The sequence below is a fragment of the Pteropus medius genome, unplaced genomic scaffold (genome assembly GCF_902729225.1).
Source record: "Pteropus medius unplaced genomic scaffold, Ma_sr-lr_union100, whole genome shotgun sequence".
NCBI classification, from domain to species: domain Eukaryota; kingdom Metazoa; phylum Chordata; class Mammalia; order Chiroptera; family Pteropodidae; genus Pteropus; species Pteropus medius.
This window is the reverse complement of record NW_024349802.1, coordinates 6,217,355-6,236,403: the sequence shown is the minus strand read 5'-3', so window position 1 is coordinate 6,236,403 and position 19,049 is coordinate 6,217,355. Positions and strand designations below refer to the sequence as shown.

At 45.6% G+C, this 19,049-nt stretch overlaps 2 long non-coding RNA genes and 1 pseudogene across 2 annotated transcripts; 2 read left to right on the top strand and 1 right to left on the bottom strand.

Annotated features, from left to right (window-relative positions):
• The first annotated feature begins 1,401 nt into the window (after positions 1-1,401).
• LOC120581148 (uncharacterized) lies at positions 1,402-10,739 on the top strand. Its single transcript, XR_005647163.1, has 3 exons — positions 1,402-1,435; positions 2,698-2,797; positions 10,679-10,739. It is a non-coding gene; the product is annotated as an uncharacterized LOC120581148 (long non-coding RNA).
• LOC120581859 (uncharacterized) lies at positions 3,872-3,987 on the top strand (annotated as a pseudogene).
• Positions 10,740-14,481: 3,742 nt separating the features above from the next.
• LOC120581288 (uncharacterized) lies at positions 14,482-18,323 on the bottom strand. Its single transcript, XR_005647237.1, has 3 exons — positions 17,936-18,323; positions 17,011-17,140; positions 14,482-15,176 (listed from the first exon to the last, which is right to left on the bottom strand). It is a non-coding gene; the product is annotated as an uncharacterized LOC120581288 (long non-coding RNA).
• Positions 18,324-19,049: the final 726 nt, after the last annotated feature.

Sequence of the window (19,049 nt, the reverse complement as noted above, 5' to 3'; positions counted from 1 at the left end):
GTTGGGAGCACTCTGCTCTTTGTCCTTAACCTGTCTCTACAGAGCAAAACCAGCTGGAGTCTAGGCAAAGCCCCACACCCAGTGGGAGGCCTGGTCCCCCAGGCTGGTTCAGGGGAATGAGGGTTCTGGGCTCCCCCAGGCACTGATTCTTGAAAACCCAGAGTCAGCGCACCAAAGTAGGCCAGGAAGCAGGCTGTGTAAAGATGAATGAACCAAAGCTACACACAGCAACATGGCTGGATCGTAAAGCACCGGCCCCCAGTTGAGCAAAAGAAGATGAAAGAATATGTATGCTCTATTCCATTCCTATAAAGTTCAAAACCAGGCAAAATGGTTCTGTGGTGTTAGGAGAGGCCAGCTTAGGGGAGAAAAAGTCAGAAGCGATTACCCAAAAAGTTGGGGTGGCGGTAACCTTCAGTGAGAAGGAAGGGGGAAGGGTTGGGTGGGCAGGGAGAGTTTCTAGGGGGCAGGCCATGTTCTAGTTCTTGACCCTGGAGGAGGCTGCAGGAGCGTTCATGCTAATAATTCATAAGCTCTACATTTATGCTTTACATACTTTTCTGAATATGTTATTTCTCACCATAAAAAAGGTTAAGAAAATAAATCCAGAAGGGAACTGAATGACTGAACATGGCACTCACCGTCCTCCCCAGTTTGCCTCTTCTTTCCATTGCCCTGTCACCCACGGGCCCCTGGATCGCTCTCCCCTTCTCTTCCCCCATGCCTGCGGTCAGCCCCCTTCCACTTAGCCTGGCTCAAGCCCAGGCCTTCCTTGGTGCTGATAGAGTCACAGACTAGAGGGGCTTTCTGATACCTTAAAAGTCCAGAAGCTCGAGCGGCTGCGAGCCCCCTTCTCAGTAGCCCCTGGCCCACTCTGGGCCTCGCTCAGCACCGGGCCCCAGGAATGAGTTTCCTGGCTCAGGGAGGTCCCGCAGAGATCCCGCATTGTCCCTTTGTCAGATCAGGGATCCTCAGAGCTGCTTGTACTTCCTCTCCCAGGTTCCTGCAGGAGCTGCCTGCAGGCCGAGTCAATGGGCCAGAGGACCGCTGTGGACGGCAGCCTGGAGGCCCTGGCAATATCAGTTCTCTGAGGGATGCCCTGGAGTACCTTCTCTGAAAATGAAGGGCCTATCTTTAGAACATGCATATTTTTTTAAATATAAGAAAAATCTCTGATCTTCAAAGTTTTGTTTGCTCTTTTTATTTTCTTAAACGAGAACTATTGCTAGATGAAGGCAGGCGTTGCTGTTTAATGGGTAAAAGGAATCCCTCAATGTTGATGTTGAAGAAATCAGGCGAGAAAATGAAGAGTGTGGGGGCTGGGGGTTCCTAGGTGGGAGGGGCTGGCTTCCTTCGCCCTCCCCTCCCCGTTTCTGAGGGCAGATGAGTTTCTCCGAGTCGCCCCGGCCTCCTGGCTCCTCTGAGGACCTTTCAGGTGAGAAACTTTCCATCATTGCCTTATCTCGCCTTACTGCCTTGCAGCGACCGCAGGTGCACACAGATCTGAGGCCCTGATCTGTTCCATTCTTTGTGCCAAGCATAGCAAGGGACGCGAACCCCAGCATGAAACAGAGCCCACAACCGCAAGGCCTGGTGTGCGCCCTCTGAAACTGTAGGTAAAGACAATTACCGGCAATTTCATAGCATGGTTTGTTTTTTGTTCAAAGGCCATAGAGGCATTCTCAGCAGCAGGCCCAAAATATATAGTATTCCCACCGCATGCTGCCCTCATAAATGTGTGATAAAAGCTGTGGTCGCTTTGTCCCAGCTCTTACTTTTAACAGTCAAGCCTTCAAGTTTGATGGTGAAACTGCTTTTTTCTTAAAATATACTTTGATGGCTCAGATAACGCTCCACGATAAGGAACTGCCTTCAAAACCACTCACTGTACCTTGTGCTTACCATTAGGATGCGCGTCACAAGGGAAAAATCAGGCACCCGAACTTATGAGAAGTAGGATAGGAATGTGCTGAGTCTGTGAAATTCTCCTCTCTGCTGCCTGTATTAGAGACTTCACAAAAAAATAAAAATAAAAAAAAACAGCCGTCGATCAGAAGGGGGTTTTGTGAGAGGAGAAAATGGAGGGCAATGTCCTAGAAAGAGCTGTTTTCCTTGTGACAAAAGTTGCTGAGAATCTGCGCATGCATGCCTGTCAATTTTCCTTGATTGAAAAGACTCCGTGAGGCTGATGTCAAGTGGCCCAGGGAGCCTGGGAATGTGGGCACTCTCCTGGGGAGGTCTGGACCTTCTGGAGTCCTCAGCTGCTGCATTTCCTACAGTCGAGTTTAAGCTCTTCCGTTGGCTCATCAACATCTGGAATCTACCAAGGGTCGCCTACACCTGGAGTCGTGACATTGCAATAGGAACAGACCCTTGGGTTGTGTAAGCACTGGTTGTTGTTTTTTTTTTCCAAAGCACTTTCATGTCCGTTATCTCCCATGCTCTGGAGAAGGTTGGCACCTATATGGTGGCCAGCACAAACCCCAGTAGTGAATGATGTCTGTTTTACAGATAAGACTACAACAACGATGGCAGAAAATACCCTAGGCCATCAGTGGGGGTCTCATAAGTGAGTGTGCAGAGACCAGATATTTTCAAAGACCTTTAAGCTTTGGACTGAAATCAGTGGTTTCTCAAGTTTCTTAGGAGACACCATCTTGGCTCTTGCTTTCTTTCTTAGCTTTGCTTTGTCTCCAGGAACCCCAGAGGTCTTTGGCCTGTGAGGCAGAGGAATTAGAGCTGGCTTGGATCAGAAAAACTGAGGCTCAAATTTGGCTTACCAGCTGTGTGACTTTCGGTGAGTTACTTTACCTCTCTGGGCCTCAGTTTCGTCATCAGGAAAATGCAGGTGTCATAGTAAAAGCTTTTTAGGATCCCTGCCATGCGTGACAGTCCGTGATTTTGTGATTCTATGAATTACCCTGGATTTGCATAAGCGTAACATAGGTTTCGAAGTACTTTCACATACCTTTCAGCAGTTCATTTGATCTCGGCCGCAGCTCTGTGGGGTGGGCAGGCAGGCATGCCATGTTTTTACATCCCCATTTGAGAGATGGAGAAACTGAGGTGCAGAAAGATGAAGGGATTAGTCATAGGAACCTTAGCAAGCTGGTGGCTGGCCAGGACCTGAGCAGATCTGTGGGGATTGCTGTACCATCTCGTAGGTACCCCTTCATTCAGGGATCCCTACTGTGCCATCCTGGAGGGAACTGAGATGCGGGCCAGAGCTTTGGGATCTGGCTTGGGGTGCTTGGCCTTCTAGGCCACCTTACCATGTGCAGCTCCTGTTGCTGAGCCCTCGGCCCCACACAAAACTCCTGGCAATGTTCCAGGAGATGGACTTTTAAAAGGCGGAGGCAGGGGATCGCTGCTCCAGCAGGCTCTTCCCCTGTCCTCCCCTTTCCTATGTGTCCCTCCCCTAGCCTTAGATCACACAGGTTCCCCTCTTGGGATCCTTCATCTCTCCTGCCAATCGAATTCCTAGCTATCCTTAAAGCCCAGAACAAAAAGCCCTCCTTTGAGCCAAGCACCTTACAGACATTTTCTTATATAGTCCTCTCTGTTTCCTCACCTGTGAAATGGGAATAGCAATACCCCCCTGCAACATCATTGACACCCCATTTTGCAGATGAAGAAACTGAGGCTTGGAGGGTTAAGCTATGTGCCTGAGGTCACACAGTTGGTAAGGGCCGGAAGCAGGATTTGAACCTTATGACCTAAAAAGGACCTTATGCAACACACGACACTGACTTCTTTATCTCATTCACAAAACACTTGGGGATTGGACGTGGTTCCATAGTGTAGCGGTTAGCACGTCTGTTTTACATGCAGAAGGTCCTGGGTTTGTGCCCCAGGGGAGCCACGGTCCATGGTCTACGGCCATGCCACCCTGAACAAGCCGAATGTCTGATCTCGGAAGCTAAGCAGGGTCAGGCCTGGTTAGTACTTGGATGGGAGACCACCTAGGAATATCAGGTGCTATAGGCATTAAAAAAACCCAGAAACAACAACAACAAAAACACTTGAGGGTCATCTCTTCCTTGTCCAAGTGCTCCCAGGCTCTGCTGAGTGCGTGTCCCTGGATCTCTCTTGTCTCTGGGTTCTGAGTCCTGCAGATCAGAGGCTGCACCAAGGCTGCATCCTGTTCGGTGCCATCCATTCCACACACCTGCCTGGCACACAGGTGGTCTTTTGAGCCTTTGCTAGTTGAAGGCTCAGAGAGTAAAGACACGAACGCACCTGCTGTGCAGAGGGGGCGCCAAGGCCAGCTGGGGCCAACAAGCCTAGGGGCTGCTTCTGCTGCTTCTCCTTCCAGACGGTCCTACAGGGCTGGCTGCTGACCATTCCAGGACTCTGGCCGAGCACTTAGACCACAGCAGTGCAGTGGGATGACCCAGTTTGTTTTTCTTACACTGACCACAAACTTCATCCTGACTCTTCTAAACCATGTAGAATACTGTGCTGTTTTAAAGCACAGGGTCAGGGTTGGACACTCTGTACGCCATCTACTGTGTGACCCAGGCTAAGTGACTTCATGTATTTCATGAATCTAAGACTTTATCCTTTGTAAGTTGCCACCAAGAAAAAAAAAAAACACTCCCTGCCTGTTAAACTATACTACGACATCAATTGTAAGATGTATTTCAATTTAAAAGATGTTAAGATTTGTATAGACACTTCATTAAAGAAAATATACAAATGGCCAGTAAACACATGGAAAGACACTCAATATTATCAGTCATCAGGGAAATGCAAATTAAAACCACAATGAGATACCACTACCATATCCATCAGAATGCCAAAAATAAAAAAAAGACCATCCCCAAATTGGTCCCCACACCAATGGTGTGATAAGGATGGAAGCAGCCGTACTGCCGGTGGGACTGTAAAACCACTTTGGATAATAGTTTGGCAGTTTCTTGAAAAGTTAAACAAATACCTGTTAAATGACCCAGACATTCTACTTCTTCATATTTACTGAAATGAGAACATATGCATACGAGTTGTATGCAAATATTTAGAGCAACTTATTTTGTAATAGCCCCCAAATGGAAACAACCCAAATGTTTACCAATAAGTGAATGGAAAAATAATTGTGGTATATTGCATTCCATACAGTGGAATAGTACTCAGCAATCTAAAAGAATGAACTATTGCTATGTGTAACAGCATAGGTAAATCTCACACTAATTATGTTGAATGAGAAAATCCAGACAAAAGAGAGTCCATACTGTATGGTTTGATGTATATAAAACTCTAGAAAATGCAAAGGAATCTACATGGACGGTAATCAGGTTGCTTGGGCCTGGGGTGGAAGGAGGGGGTAATGAGTTGTAAGCAAGAGGAAGCTTGGGGGGGTGGGGTGAGAACGATGGCTGTGTTGATTGTGGTAATGATTGCTGTAAGCTTATTAATCGTTCATTTTAAATATGTATGCTTTAGTATACGTCAATTAAAGCTCAATAAAGTTGAAAACTGTACATTTTAGAACAGGATGGTTTCTTTGTCACTTAGGAATATTGTGGCGAGGCTTGAATGAGAAAAGGCATTAGCCTGATGTCCGGGATTTTACCTCTAGATGGCTTGCAGACTTTATTCCAATATGAGGTCCCTTTACAGACAGGGATCTGGGTCTGGGAGAGGTCAAGGGCCCTGGCTCAGGTCTCACAGGGAGTTGGTACCTGCAGGCCAGTATTCCCAGTCCAGAGTGGGTCCCCAGACCCATGGCATCTTGCACTGGCCTGACTCCAAGTGGAACGAAAGGGGACAATCCTAGCCTCCAAGGGCCTGGGAATGGTCTGAGTGTTGGGAGCCAAGGCCACTGGGTACTGTGACACGAGAATCCCTCAGTGTGCGATGTTGGGTCCTTACAGAGGGTGATCAACCACAGCGCACAGCGTGAGTTATTGCCGCCCACCTGTCCTGTCGCCTGCCTGCATGGACGCAGTGGTCTTCCTATACAGCCTGCCCTGCTGGGCCTCAGGTCCCCTGCGAATGAGTGATTCAAAGCCAGTCTTCACAGAAAGTGTGAGAAGCCCCCACCGCAGGCCGCCTTCAGGGCAGGCCAAGATTCTACATTACTCACAGCTTCCAGTACCTGCCTGAGTTCAAACAGGAAGCCTGGTTTTTCCTCTAATGTCAACAACAACCTTTATTTCTCTCTTTCTATTTTGGCCCCTGGGCTTCCTTGTGGAGTGGGTTTCTTGGGGTGAAAGTCTGGGGTGTCAGTGGCCCTTCGGCCCCACCAGCAGATGCCTCAGCTAGAGCCTCCACACCCGGGAAGGCCCAGGAGAGAGCTTTGTGCAGCAGGCCGTGACAATGACCTAGATCACCTATGGCTCTGTAAACAAAGGGAGCATCTAGCCAAGCACATAGTGGGCATTCCATACATGTTGGTTCAACTGATCAGGATTGAGATGTAATATGTCCCCAAACGAAAGCAGCTCCTCTTAGGTTCCTGGCTCAGCAGATATCACCTCCACCTACTTCCCTGAGCCAGACACCCTGGAAGCCCCTGTCCGGCTTTTCTGTTCCCTTTGGGAAAAGGAAGCCGATGGTCTTCCCTCTGCTGAGTGACTGGGATGGGTTTGGAGGAAGCAGGAGGGGAAGAGACCCTGAAGGGGTAAGGCTGCTGCAGATACCCTGTAGGTTAGGTCAACCTGCCCTGACTGGCGCTTCAGGCAACAAAACCTACCGCCTTGCCCATGTACTACATGACGCTTCTTCTCCCTTCTCAGGGTGACTTGGCAGGACTCCAGCGCCCGACCACCAGCCACCAGGCTCTGCACCTGACACCAGGTTGCAGGACACCCCTACTCCAGAGTGCTTGCTTCTGGTTTAACTTCCGTTTTTAAATTAGATTCCATTTCAAATTTTGTATTCATTCTTTAAAATGGACTTTTAATAATGTAAATACAGATACTAGAAAAAAAAATAAACATCATGGTTAAAGCTAGAGTTCTCTCATATGAGTCCTCTCCCTCGGAGTATCGGTTAGGCGGGTCTCCTTCCAGTCTTTTTCTCAATGAATTTTCATTTAGATGTGTGTAGAGACAAGGAAAGCTAACTTTATTTGGTGTACCTCTTTTTACATAAATATGAGTTCTGTTAATTATCAATTTCCTTTTTTACTTAACGGTACATTTTAGAGATCTTTGCGCACCTACCTCATTCTGTCTTAATGACTGCTTGGTATTCCCAAGCGTGTGTTGCCCTAGGATATTTACCCATTTTCTCACTGATGAACATTTATTCACATTGTTTCCAGGTTGTCATCATCCCAAGTAAATCCTTATAAGTGACTCTAGGCCTAGCTCGACTCAAGGATAGCTCTCTTGGTTAGTGATGAGAGCTCCATCAGAGGAGGTAGTCAAGTAAAAGATTAAATAACATGTCTTCCTCGCCTCAGAACACTGATGCTTAAACTTTGTTGTCCATGAGAATCACCTGGACAGCTTCTAAAGATACAGATTTCTGGGCCAGAACCCTGGAGTTTCTGACTCAGGAGGTCTGAGAATTTGCTTTTCTAACAAGTTCCCAGGTGAGGCTGCTGGTTCAAGGAGCACATTTTGAGAATCACTGCATTAAGTTATTACCTGAAGGGTCCACTCACCCTTGGGGTCAATGTTCAGGGAGAATTTGCCCTGGGCTCCTCCCTCTGCTGGGAAGTATGTTCTCATGGGCATCCGGCCACAGATAGCCAGTCCAGAGTTTTGGCTAGTAAGGCTGTCTGAGCAGATGTTCCAGCTGGGTCTGGAAGCCAGGGGCCTGTTGACTATAGACACAGCCCGCAGAGCCAGCTGTTTCTAGGCGCCACCCCCCACCCCGGCACCTCACCCTGTCCTTCCCTGTGGAGTCTAAGGGCTCTGAGGCTGGTGGTGAGCTGTTTACACAGCGTGATTGGGAAGTGCTCTGGGGTTTTCATAAAGAAACAAGAGGAGAGACCACATCCCCAGAGAGGGACTTCTAAAGGTCTTGAGGTTTCAGGATGCTGAGGCCCTCTTTGTTCCCAGCTGGACTGCGGGAAGTCACACTGGGGTTGGGGAAGAGCATCCCTGGGGTGGGAGTGGGGGAACCTGGAGCCTGAACCCATGGAACTAAAACAATTGCCCCCTTCCCAAGCCTTCCTGGTGGCTTTGAGAGGGACATTTCTATACCTGAGGATGGTTAGGTTGCAGGCTGAAGGTCAGACTCCAATGGGCATTTGGCCTCCATCCAGAGCTGGATTTTGACCCCCTGCAGCTCACCAGGCTCCTTGCTCATTGACCGCAGGGTGTTGTCTACTAACATCAGCCACCTGGATCATCAGAAAGAAGCTTCCTCTGGATTGCTGGCTTCTTGGTTGCAGGTATCAGAAGGGAGGACGGAAGAAGCCTGAGCCTTAGTCGCTATGCCACAATCCGGCGGGAGGGATGGGAGCCCCTTCAGAGCTCTGGGGAGCTGCTCCAGGCCCCTCCCCTTCCTTGGGGGCAGAGTTTGGATCCCGTTCTAATCAGGTGCAGGAATGTTCTGTGGGGCAGGCTGATGTGCCTGTGTTCCTTTCTCTTTTGAATTCCATCCAAAGTCTTGAATGTTTTATCTGATTCGTTCATAGTTGTAATCCCTGCACCTAGGACATAGCGGGAATCTAACAAACCTTTGTTGAATAAATGAAAAATGAACAAATAAATACCTTAGAAGGTGTCTGCAAGATGGTCTCAGGCTGCTTACTCCCTGGATATGGAGGCTAGACCCTAGGGCCAGCTATTCAGCTATTTGAGGCCCTTTGCCGTGGGGTGGTGGGTCTCCACCACCAGGAACCTCAGATGTGAGAAGCCCTGAGGAAAACTGCTTCCTATTCAGGGGTTACCAGGGAAAGGGAATGAGGAGAGTAGGGACTGGCTTCCCCCTTCCCATGCGGAGGGGGTGGGGTGGATCTCTGAGCCCTACACAAGGTCTGGCGGCCTGAGCTCAGGGCAAGTCCATGCTCTGTCCAGGATCCCTTCACCCACCCCTCCAGCTGCCTTCACTAGCGAACTCTGCAGTAATAGTGGAACTGGTGCGGGGAGGGGGAGGGACAGTTTTAATCCTTTCCGACTCAAAACTCAACTTCTCATTTCTTTTAAGACACTGGCTCCTAACCCAAAAAGCAAAAGCCGAGGCTAGGGGAATTCTGCTCGGTGGAAAAGCTCAGGGTGTTACTTTTGGTCTGGGTGGGGCTGGTCTTCGGCGTTCGCCACTCGCATCTCGAACCCAAAGTGCCCCAGGCTGGGGACACCGGGGGTCTGCGGGTTGGGTCCCTGAGTGGGGCTGGGAAGCGGAGAAGGGCTCCCCCGCGAGGATGGGTGAAGAGGATGTCTCCACCTGCCTAGCGAGGCCTGGCCCAGCCACGAGCGCCCCTTCCGGGACCTGTGGGGAAGGGGCACAGCCCTAGGAGGCTGCCCTTTGTGGGCCTCCGAGCCCGGCGCCTTCCTCTGGAGGCCCCAAACGGAGCGCTTTGAAGTGGCCGCGCTCCCGGCCCCTCTCCAGCGCGGCGCCGCCCCCGCTGTGCCGCACCTTGACATTGGCCCAGCGCTTTGCATGGGAATGGGCCCCATGGCACCCGCGGGGAACTCTTTGGAAATTCATCCCGCCCGAGAGGCCCGACCCAGGGCCGCTCTGGGGGAGTTCGCCTCCGGGGTCCCAGCGCCGAGGAGTGTAGGGTTAGCTCCCCAACCTCTGGATTTGGGGCGGGACAGTCAGAGTCTTCACAGGTTCCTCTGGAGGAGGTGAGCTAGGCGGGACCTAAGCACCGAGGAGGCGAGTGGTGTGAGGTTCGGGGACTATTTTTCAACAGATTCGACGGGCCGTTTTGGCACCATATTTGTATCAGTATTTAAAAACCGTGCAGACCTTTGATCCAGCAACTCCACTGCCACTGGGAAAATAATAGATATTTGCAAACATGTCTGTACATACATCACATCGGAGCTGTTTAGAAGTGAAAAACCGTGGAAATATACAGCAGTAGAGATTGGTTATATTTACTAATTAACTAATGAACCGGTTTACCATGGGCCAGATACAGTTGGAAAAATCCATGACTTCAAAGCATTAGCAATGATGATATAGAAGAATATTTACTACCAAAAATGCTTTTGGTGTTAAATTAAAGCAGTAACTAATACACCTGTATGGAAAAAAGGTTGGACAGTGTTTGCATACCTAATTATTAGCAGTGGTTTTCTCCGGTTGCTGAGAGAACTAGGTTTTTTTAATTTTATTTATTTACTTTTTATCTTAGGATTTTCTAATTTTTTAAAAATATTTATACCATAATCATGTATTTAAAAACAAACTTCATTTATTTATTTATTTATTTAATTTTTAATAGAAGGATTGCGAGGCAACCCTTGGGTGACTTCACAGATTGCAAGGACCTTGTCAGCTTACAATCCCTCATTTTTTATTTTTTTACACCTACAGCACCTGGTCTTCCTAGGTGGTCTCCCATCCAAGTACTAACCAGGCCCAACCCTGCTTAGTGTCGAGATCAGACATCAGGCTTGTTTAGGGTGGCATGGCCATAGACACAAATTTTATTTAAATAAAACTTTAGTTCTAAGAATATAAAATAAACATTTACCAGGTTTCTCAAAAATTTCTGAACTGAATGGCACTCTGCAAGACACTAAAACATATTTTTCTCTTTTGTTTTCAGAACAGGCCTCCAGCCTGTGGAGTGGGTAGGCAATTATTATTATGCCCATTTCACAGAAGAGAAGGCTGGTGCCGTGGGAAGTGATGGATGGATTGTAGGTACGAGGCAGTGGATCCTGTATCCTTCCATATTCCAGAGCTCCTTCCAGTTTGCAGAGCATGTTTGGAGTCAAGGAGTGGGAAATGGGGCAGGGGTTTGTGACGTGCAGAGCCCTTCCAAGCAGGCTCCCCTGGGCTCTGCCTGCTGCAGTCCTCTTCAGGGTGTGGCCAGGACCCAGGCATTTTGTCTTCCCTGTTACCCTCAGCATGCACACCACTCCCACTGCAACTCAAGCCCTTGACTGCAGAGCAGTGAGAAGTGCTAGAAATGTTACAAATCAGGAACACAACCCCAGACCATAGTCTGGTCTCCCAGAGGTCCTGGTCCTGGCTTTTCACCTTTTTCTTCTCTCTGATGCTACCCAGGAGACCTGGGGTGGTGGGATGAGCTTCTGTAGGACTTGGGCTTGTCAAATAGTCAGCTTTCTTCTTAGAAGGTGGCGATTACTGAGCTGTGGGGGTGTCCTTCCACCTCTGCCAATCCATTCATGGCTGGTCCCTTAGGTGGTTAACAACAGCCCCGAATTATTAGGGCATGGATGGTGATAGAGAACTGTGGAGAAGGGTTGTCTTGGAATGTATTCAAAGGGTCTGAGCCCAGTTGAAAGGGCCACAGTCATGGAAACTGGTCCCTTGATCTCCATCATAAGGTTTAGAGAACACTAAAAAATTTCCCTTTTCTCTACTTAGCTTGGGAGATCTTTTGATGTCCTTGCTTCTAACTTGGCAGTTTATTGCTCTAAGTCATCTTATGCTTCTGATTTAACATTCATCTTTGTTTTCTTCTGAAAGCTCAGTAAAACCTGGGGCGGGGGGGCTGGCTGTGTGGGCGGGAGTTTTGCTGGGGCCCCCAGAGGGTGCTGCCAAGTAAAATTTGCTTTTACTAAAACACACAAAAATCACCTTCCAGAGAACTGTTTTTTTTTTCCCCCCTGTTCTTAATTCTCTTTAGATGAATGTACCAATTCAACAGAGATTTTTGGGAGACTGAAAATAAATGAGGAAAGGAGACAAAGACACACAAAGGATAGAACATCTCTAACGTGAATTTCAGAAGGCCATGGAGAGAATGGGAAAGAAGCAATACTCAAAGAATTGACGTCTATGAATCTTCCAGAAATGATGGCTCCATGAAATCCTCAGACTGAACAGGCACAGTGATGGTTTTTATTATTATTATTATTATTATTATTATTATTATTATTATTTATACCTATAGTACCTGGTCTTCCTAGGTGGTCTCCCATCCAAGTACTTACCAGGCCCAACCTTGCTTGGCTTCTGAGATCAGACATCAAGCTTGTTCAGGGTGGCATGGCGGTAGACCATGGACCATGGCTCTACTGGGGCATGAACCCAGGACCATCTGCGTGTAAAGCAGACGTGCTAACCCCTACCCTATGGAACCACGTCTATCACAGTGACGTTCTGAGCAGAGAAAAGTATAAGTCACTCTTTACCTCGCCGTGTTGTAGTGAAACTTCATGATGCCAAAGACAATGAGAAGATCCTAAAAGAAACCACAGAAAAAAGAAAAATTACCTACAAAGAAATGATCGTTAAATTAGCCTTCTCATTAGCAACAAAGGAGGGTGGAATACTATCTTCAAAGTGCCGAGAGAAAAGAATTGTCATCTTTCAATTCTACATTAAATTTCATGTTGTTCAAGAGTGAGGGCAAAACACAGATGTTTCAGACAAAAAAGGACTGAGATTTTCACTTACATGCCCTCATTGAAAGAAGTGCTACAGAGAGTCCTTAGAAAGAAGGAATTCAGCCCCAAAGAAAGGAAGGAAATGAAAGAAGCAATACTGAGGGGAAAAAAGTGTATGTGTGGGAAAGTCTAAATAAACCTTGTACATAAAAAGCTACAACAACAATGGCAACTAAGAGTGGAGGGTTTAAAAACGAGAAGGAAAAAAGTACTAGGCAACATAATAGGTAACATGGAAAAGGATCATTGCAGTAAAGCATTCTAAGATCCTTCTGTTATTTTGGAAGAGAGCAAAGTAGAAAGTGAGTTTATCAGGAAGCTAAGGAAGCCTAAGCTGCAGGATGAATTTTTGAACTGTTTTTGCTTAAAGAAGACTCCCAAACTGAATAAGCTTCTGATTTCATAAAACCTGGATCCGCTCATAGGGCAGGGTTAATGTTTTATATTTAGATTTTCGTAAAATGGTTGTGTATGGAAAAAAAATGTAAAAGTTGTTACTAAAAGTATAAGAAACAAAATGCATAACTTCTAACCTGGTAGGGGCAATAACGATAAGACAATTTGGTTAAACCAAACAAAAACAGGAAAAGAGGCGAGAAGAAAAAGCAAAGACAAGACACGATAAATAGAGAACTCAAAGTAGAATGACAGATGTGGCCAGAATTACTACTTAATCTTTGACATCCATTCTCCTTTTCTCACGTGGTAATAGAATTTTTAGCCAAACAGCTTTAAAATTGACAACTCTTCCTGCCTTACGGATAGATGTGGCCGATGATATGTGACCAGAAGTTGTGTTGCATCTTCTGGGTAGCCATTAAAAAGAAAGGAAATTCCCATTTCTATCTCCTTTTCTTCTTCTAGTAGGCCCGAATTTAGACATAATAGCATGACCTAGAACATCTGTCTTGTACCACAAGGTAGTAGAATGCGTATTGAGGATGGCAGACCAATGAGAAAGAAGGGGGCTGGTCCCTGATGACATTTTGGGGAGCCATCATACCAGTTAGGACTTTAATGTGAAGGATAAAAATTTCCATCTTGTTTAAGCTGTTTTAGTTTGATATCTTTGCAAAAGCAGCTAAACCAATATACCAACTGATTTAGTACATATAAATACAAATCTGTTCGAAATCACAGTAAAAGTAAATGGATTAGACTCACTAGTTAAAAGACAATGATTTCAGGTTAGAATAAAAGAAAACCCAAATCATCAAGAATGAAAACAGCCATGCTCATTTATTACGTATTGTCTCTAGCTGCATTCACGGTATACTACCAGGGTCGATTGTTATACTAGAGACTATAAGGTCTGCAAAGTAAATGATAATTACTACTTGACCCTTTACAGATAAAGTTTCATGATCCCTGAACTAGGGCGTAAAGCAAATTTTAACAAATTGATATTTAGAATATCAATTGATAGTTAGAATAGGTATTATACTGACTATATTCTCTAATCTTAAATAAATAAAATGAGAAGTCGAAAGCAGAGAGATAGCCAAAACAACCCCATTATGTTTGGAAGTGTGTCTAAAGAATTCATAGGGAAAAGAAAGAATCGTAAAAGAAATTACAAAATATTTGGTAGTGGAGGACATTGGAATATCATAGGAGAAAATCTGTGGGAATCTGCTAGAGCAATGATTGGAGAGACATTAATATTTTTAAAAAACTATATTAGGAAAAAAAGACTAAAAGTTCATAAGCTGAGTATCCAACTCAACAATTAAAAAAAAAATAACAGAATAACCTGACGAAAGTAGTAAAAAGAAAATAAGAATGGAAGTGAACAAAATAAAAAACAAAGAAGCAATAGAAAAATAAATGGCAAAAGTTAGTTCTTTGAAATGACCAAGACGAACCTCTGGCAAGATGGACCACCACCACCAAAAGAGAATAAATAATACTAGATTAATTTACTAAATTAATTTATTAGATGAATTAATTTAAAACAATTAAAAAGTGAATGTAATAAGTGATACTGCAGAAAATTTTTTTTAATTATGAGAGAATGCTATAGGCGGCTTTATACCAATACATTTGAAATTCACAAGAAACGGTCAATTTTTTAGAAACATATAAATGTCCAAAAATGATTCAAGACGTTAATAGAAAAACAGAATAGTTCTATGTCCTTGGTATCAGTCATCTATCGCTGAGTAACAAAGTCACTCTAAAACATAGTGTCTTAACAATCATTTTATTTGCTCATAATTGTGCCAATCATCAGGTAGGCCAGGCATTATTGTAAGACCCAGTCTTCTGTTGGTCTCACAAGGAATCGCTCAGGCAGTGGCAGTTCTACTGGGTCTGGATGGTCCAGGATGGCTTCCCTCAGGAGGCTGGCAGTTGATGCTGGTTGTCAGCTGAGTCACATATCTCCATCGGGTTATTCCGGGCTTCTCACGTTAGCAGAAGGATTCTCAGCAAACAGCAGAATGCGGCAAGCCCCAGTGCACAAGTATTTTCAAGCTCCTGCTTGTGTCATGTTTTCCAGTGTCTTACTGGCCAAATAACATTGGCCAAGCAAGTCACTGAATCAATGTGGGAGGGATTATACAGGCTAAGGAGACAGGGAGAGGTGTTCATTGGGGACCTGTTACTATAACAATCAACCAAAACTGTTAGGTAAACATGAAAATCATCCCTTCGTAAATATGCTGTGGTCTTCCACATTGGGTGCTGAAAAAGGACATTGTGGAAAAATTGGTGAGATCCACATAAAGTCTGGAGTTTAGTTACTAGTAATGTACCAATGTTAGTTTCTTATTGTGACAAATGTACCGAGGTTATGGAACTCTTATATTAGGAGAAACTAGCTGAGAGGTATGGGGAAACCCTCCTTGCTGTCTTTGTAGAGCTTGTCTGTAAATCAAAAGTATTCCAAAATTAAAAGTTTATTAAAAAAAAAGCAACAACTCTTTAACATGCCGAAAAACACTGGTTCAGATAGTATTATGGATGATTTTTGCCAAATTATTTAAGAAACAGATATCCCTCTTTTATTTAAACTGTTCCAGAAAATTGAAAAAGAAGAAATGTCTTCTAATTAATTTTATAAGGTTAATATAATCTTGATATGCAAACTAGTCAAGGACAATATGAGAAAAGAAAATTATAGGCCAATCTCACTCATGAAGAGAAAGGGAAAAATCTTAAATGAAATATTAGCAAACTGAATACATACATACATATATATGTGTGTGTATAATTAATCCAGTAGGGGTACAAGGACAGTTAAAAATTAAAAAACCCAAAGTAGTTTACCAAATTAACAGAGCTAAGAAGAAAACTCATGTAATCATCTCAACAGATACAAACAGAATAAGCACTTGGTAAAAATTTAGCATCACTCGTTAGAAAAACTCTTGATCAACTCGGAATGGAAGGAAACGTCCCAAAGATAAAAAATGTCTGTCTAACACCAACAGCAAACAATATCTCTGATGGTAAAATATTTGAGGCATTTCCTTTAAAATCAGACATGAGAGAAGTCTATCTGCTATTGCTGACACCATACAACATTTTACTATATGTTTTAACTAGCAAAGTAAGACAAAAATAAAATTAAAACAATAAAAAGAATAAAAATTAGAATGCAATTTTAGGTACAGATGACATGATTGTCTATAGAAAAAATAAGTCAAGGAAATCTACAGGTGAACTGAACTAAGAAGAGTTCAGTAAGACGAGGTGAGGTCGGGGAGCAGAGGATGTCTGGCTTCATTGTTGTGGCACAAAAGAATCTATCTAGTTCTCTGAATACTCTGGAGAGCTTTCGACACTGGCCTCTGGGCTCTGTGAGCAAGGCTGCTCCAGGCCCTGGGTCAAGTGGCATCTTGGAGGGCGGGGATACACCTCCCAGGGATCAGCACCCACTGCATGAGGCGGGCACCCTGGCATTGGACTCTCCTGTAGTTTCGGTTGGAAGATCCAGGCTTTGAAACTCCACTGGGCTCTGACGCCAGCCAGATTCCTCCTGGTCTGGAGCTGGGGAGACCTGGGTCGGAGCATGTCCAGGCCCTCCTCTAGGATTTGCGCCCCTGAAACTGGCCTCTGGCTCTGTGGCTTGGAAGCCTGTTGGCTGGCAGGAGGGAAAGCTGTAAGAGTGCCCAGGCCGCTGCTCCTGTCCCAGCCTTTCTTTCCTCATTGCCCCAAGCCTAGAGCTCTGTAGCTCCCTGCCAGCGTTGCTGTCTCACAGGCTGGCAAAGCCTGCTCGGACGGAAGGCCTATAATTTGTGACTCATGGCCTGTCGCCGACCATGGGCAGTGCTGAGTCACTTGGGCTTGCCTGCTCTGCAGGGGATTGTCAGGGCCTAGTCCCTCAAAGGCACTGGTGCCAGTGGTGAAGCCCACCCTTGACTGCTGGGCCAGCTGGAGGGAAGCTTTTTGAGAGTACTTTGATGCCCAGGCCAGTGTTGCTGTGTCAGGGGCATCTGCCTCAGGAAGGCCTTGCCTGATCAGGTCCTCTCATTCCCTGGGACTCTGCTCTCCATGAGCCCTGACGGGAACATACCTTGCATAACCAAGGCTGGTGCAGTGGGGGGTCCGAGGTCTCTCAGGAGGTCTTAAGAGTCAGGGTCCCAGGTCAGTCAAGGGCATCCATGCTGCATACTGGGGACATGCTCTCAGCCTTCTTTTATTTTCTTGCAAACAAGGACAAAAGTGAAAATAGGGAAGAACACCTTTTAATTTTTTTCTGTTCATCAGGTTGGCGAAAAATTTAAAGGACTAAATAATACCCAGCATTGAAGAGAATGTAGAGAAGCAGGTACTGTCACATGAACATGGCAAGGGACAGGGGGTTCCGCCTTTTTCCGAAGCACCACATGGCACTACTTGGTAACATTTAAAAGACAGATAAACTTTTGACCCAACAGTACACTTTTGTGCACATTTCATATAGAAAAACGTATACGATGATACAAAAACATTTTGCCAGTCCAAGTATTTCTATAGCTGTCTGTGACACAAAAAATTATATTCAAGAATGTTCACTGCAGCTTTGTTTGCAACTTTAAAAAAAAAAAAAAAGGCAACCGCCTTAATGTCTAACAGTAGGGTGATGTATAAATAAACCTGCCTGTTCTAATGAATGCTCACAGCTGTTAAAAAGAATGAGGTAGGTCTGTATGTAGTGACTGATATGAAAGGATGTTTGTGATATATCATAAAGCAAAAGTGAGTCACAGGACCATGTGTTTAATATGATCCTGTTAAACAAGCAAATCCTCTGAGTGTGTGTGTGTGCACACGCGCGGGAGAAAGTCTGGAAGGATGATAATGATGGTTTTCTCTGGGAGGGGGCTGATAATCGACATAATGGGAGACTTTCACTTTTTAATCTATATATTCCTATATCGTGCGATGCTTTCACAAGTGTGCATTTGTTTTTAAATAAAACGAAAACAATTAAAAACAAAATAAGTCATTGTCCTTACCCATCACGAGGGCCCGAAGGCATGTGCATATCTACTTGTGCACGAATGTGAGACAGAAGTGTGTGAGGTTTCTCCTGTCTCCCCTGGGGCTGAAAACTTCTCGTGGCTCATGGCTCGTCCTCCTTCAGGTCGAATCACCCAATGGGAGCCACAGCTGGGTCTCTCATTTCTAAACAGCTTCCCATGTCTATCCTCCATCCCTCCTTGTGACTTCCTTGGGGGTTCCCTGCCCCCATTTGTCCTCCCAGAGCCCCCTGCCTGTCCTCTTTCTGGCCACTTCACACTGGTTATCCTAACCCCCTACCCCATGCAGCTACTCTGTGAGCACCACCAAAGCCAAGGCAGCATCCTGTCCCTCTTTGCTCTTCATTTATATGCACAGAGAGAGGCCTCTGTGCATATGTTTGCTGAGTGACATAAGAATGAATAATAAAGGAACCTTCAGAGGGAAGCTGGGCAGGAAGGGACCTCTGAAATCACCAGGCCCACTTTCCTACCTGATGCCCTGTGCCCTCTGTCGGACACCTCTAGTGATGGGCAGCCACTGCCATTTGAGGCATTCGATCCCCTTCCTGTGGGGATTAAGTGGCTTTCAGAAGAGGGACAGTTGGTGGAGGCATTTCCCAGGTCAATTTCAAGTCTGTGGTCAGTTCTCGGCAGACAGTTTAGCAGCTTGGCAGGATGAAAAGGAAATGGCTCCGCTTCTGCTGCCAGGAGAGCCCTAACCTGCTGCACTTGGTACCTGCCTGCGAGACCTCATCCAGTTCCAGCAGGTCAGCCCCACCCTAACCACCATGTTGGCAGAGTAAATTAAGCATTGAAAACAAACTAATTAGTACTTCGGGGTAGCTTCATTCAGAAAATTACCGCACCAGGGAGGAGGTGTCTCATTTAGAACCGACTTAATTAAAAGACACTCAGTAAATTCCTGTAACAGATGAAGACAGCACTTTCCAGAAATGCTGTAAATGAAATGTTTTACTGCATATATCAAATGGTGATTAAATCTTTAATATCATAATTCCTGAAGAATGCTATTGTCGGTGACAAACAGCAACCCTCGCAACAAAGGACCTAATTGTTCCTTCCTCCTCGCTTAGCAGCTCACAGGAAG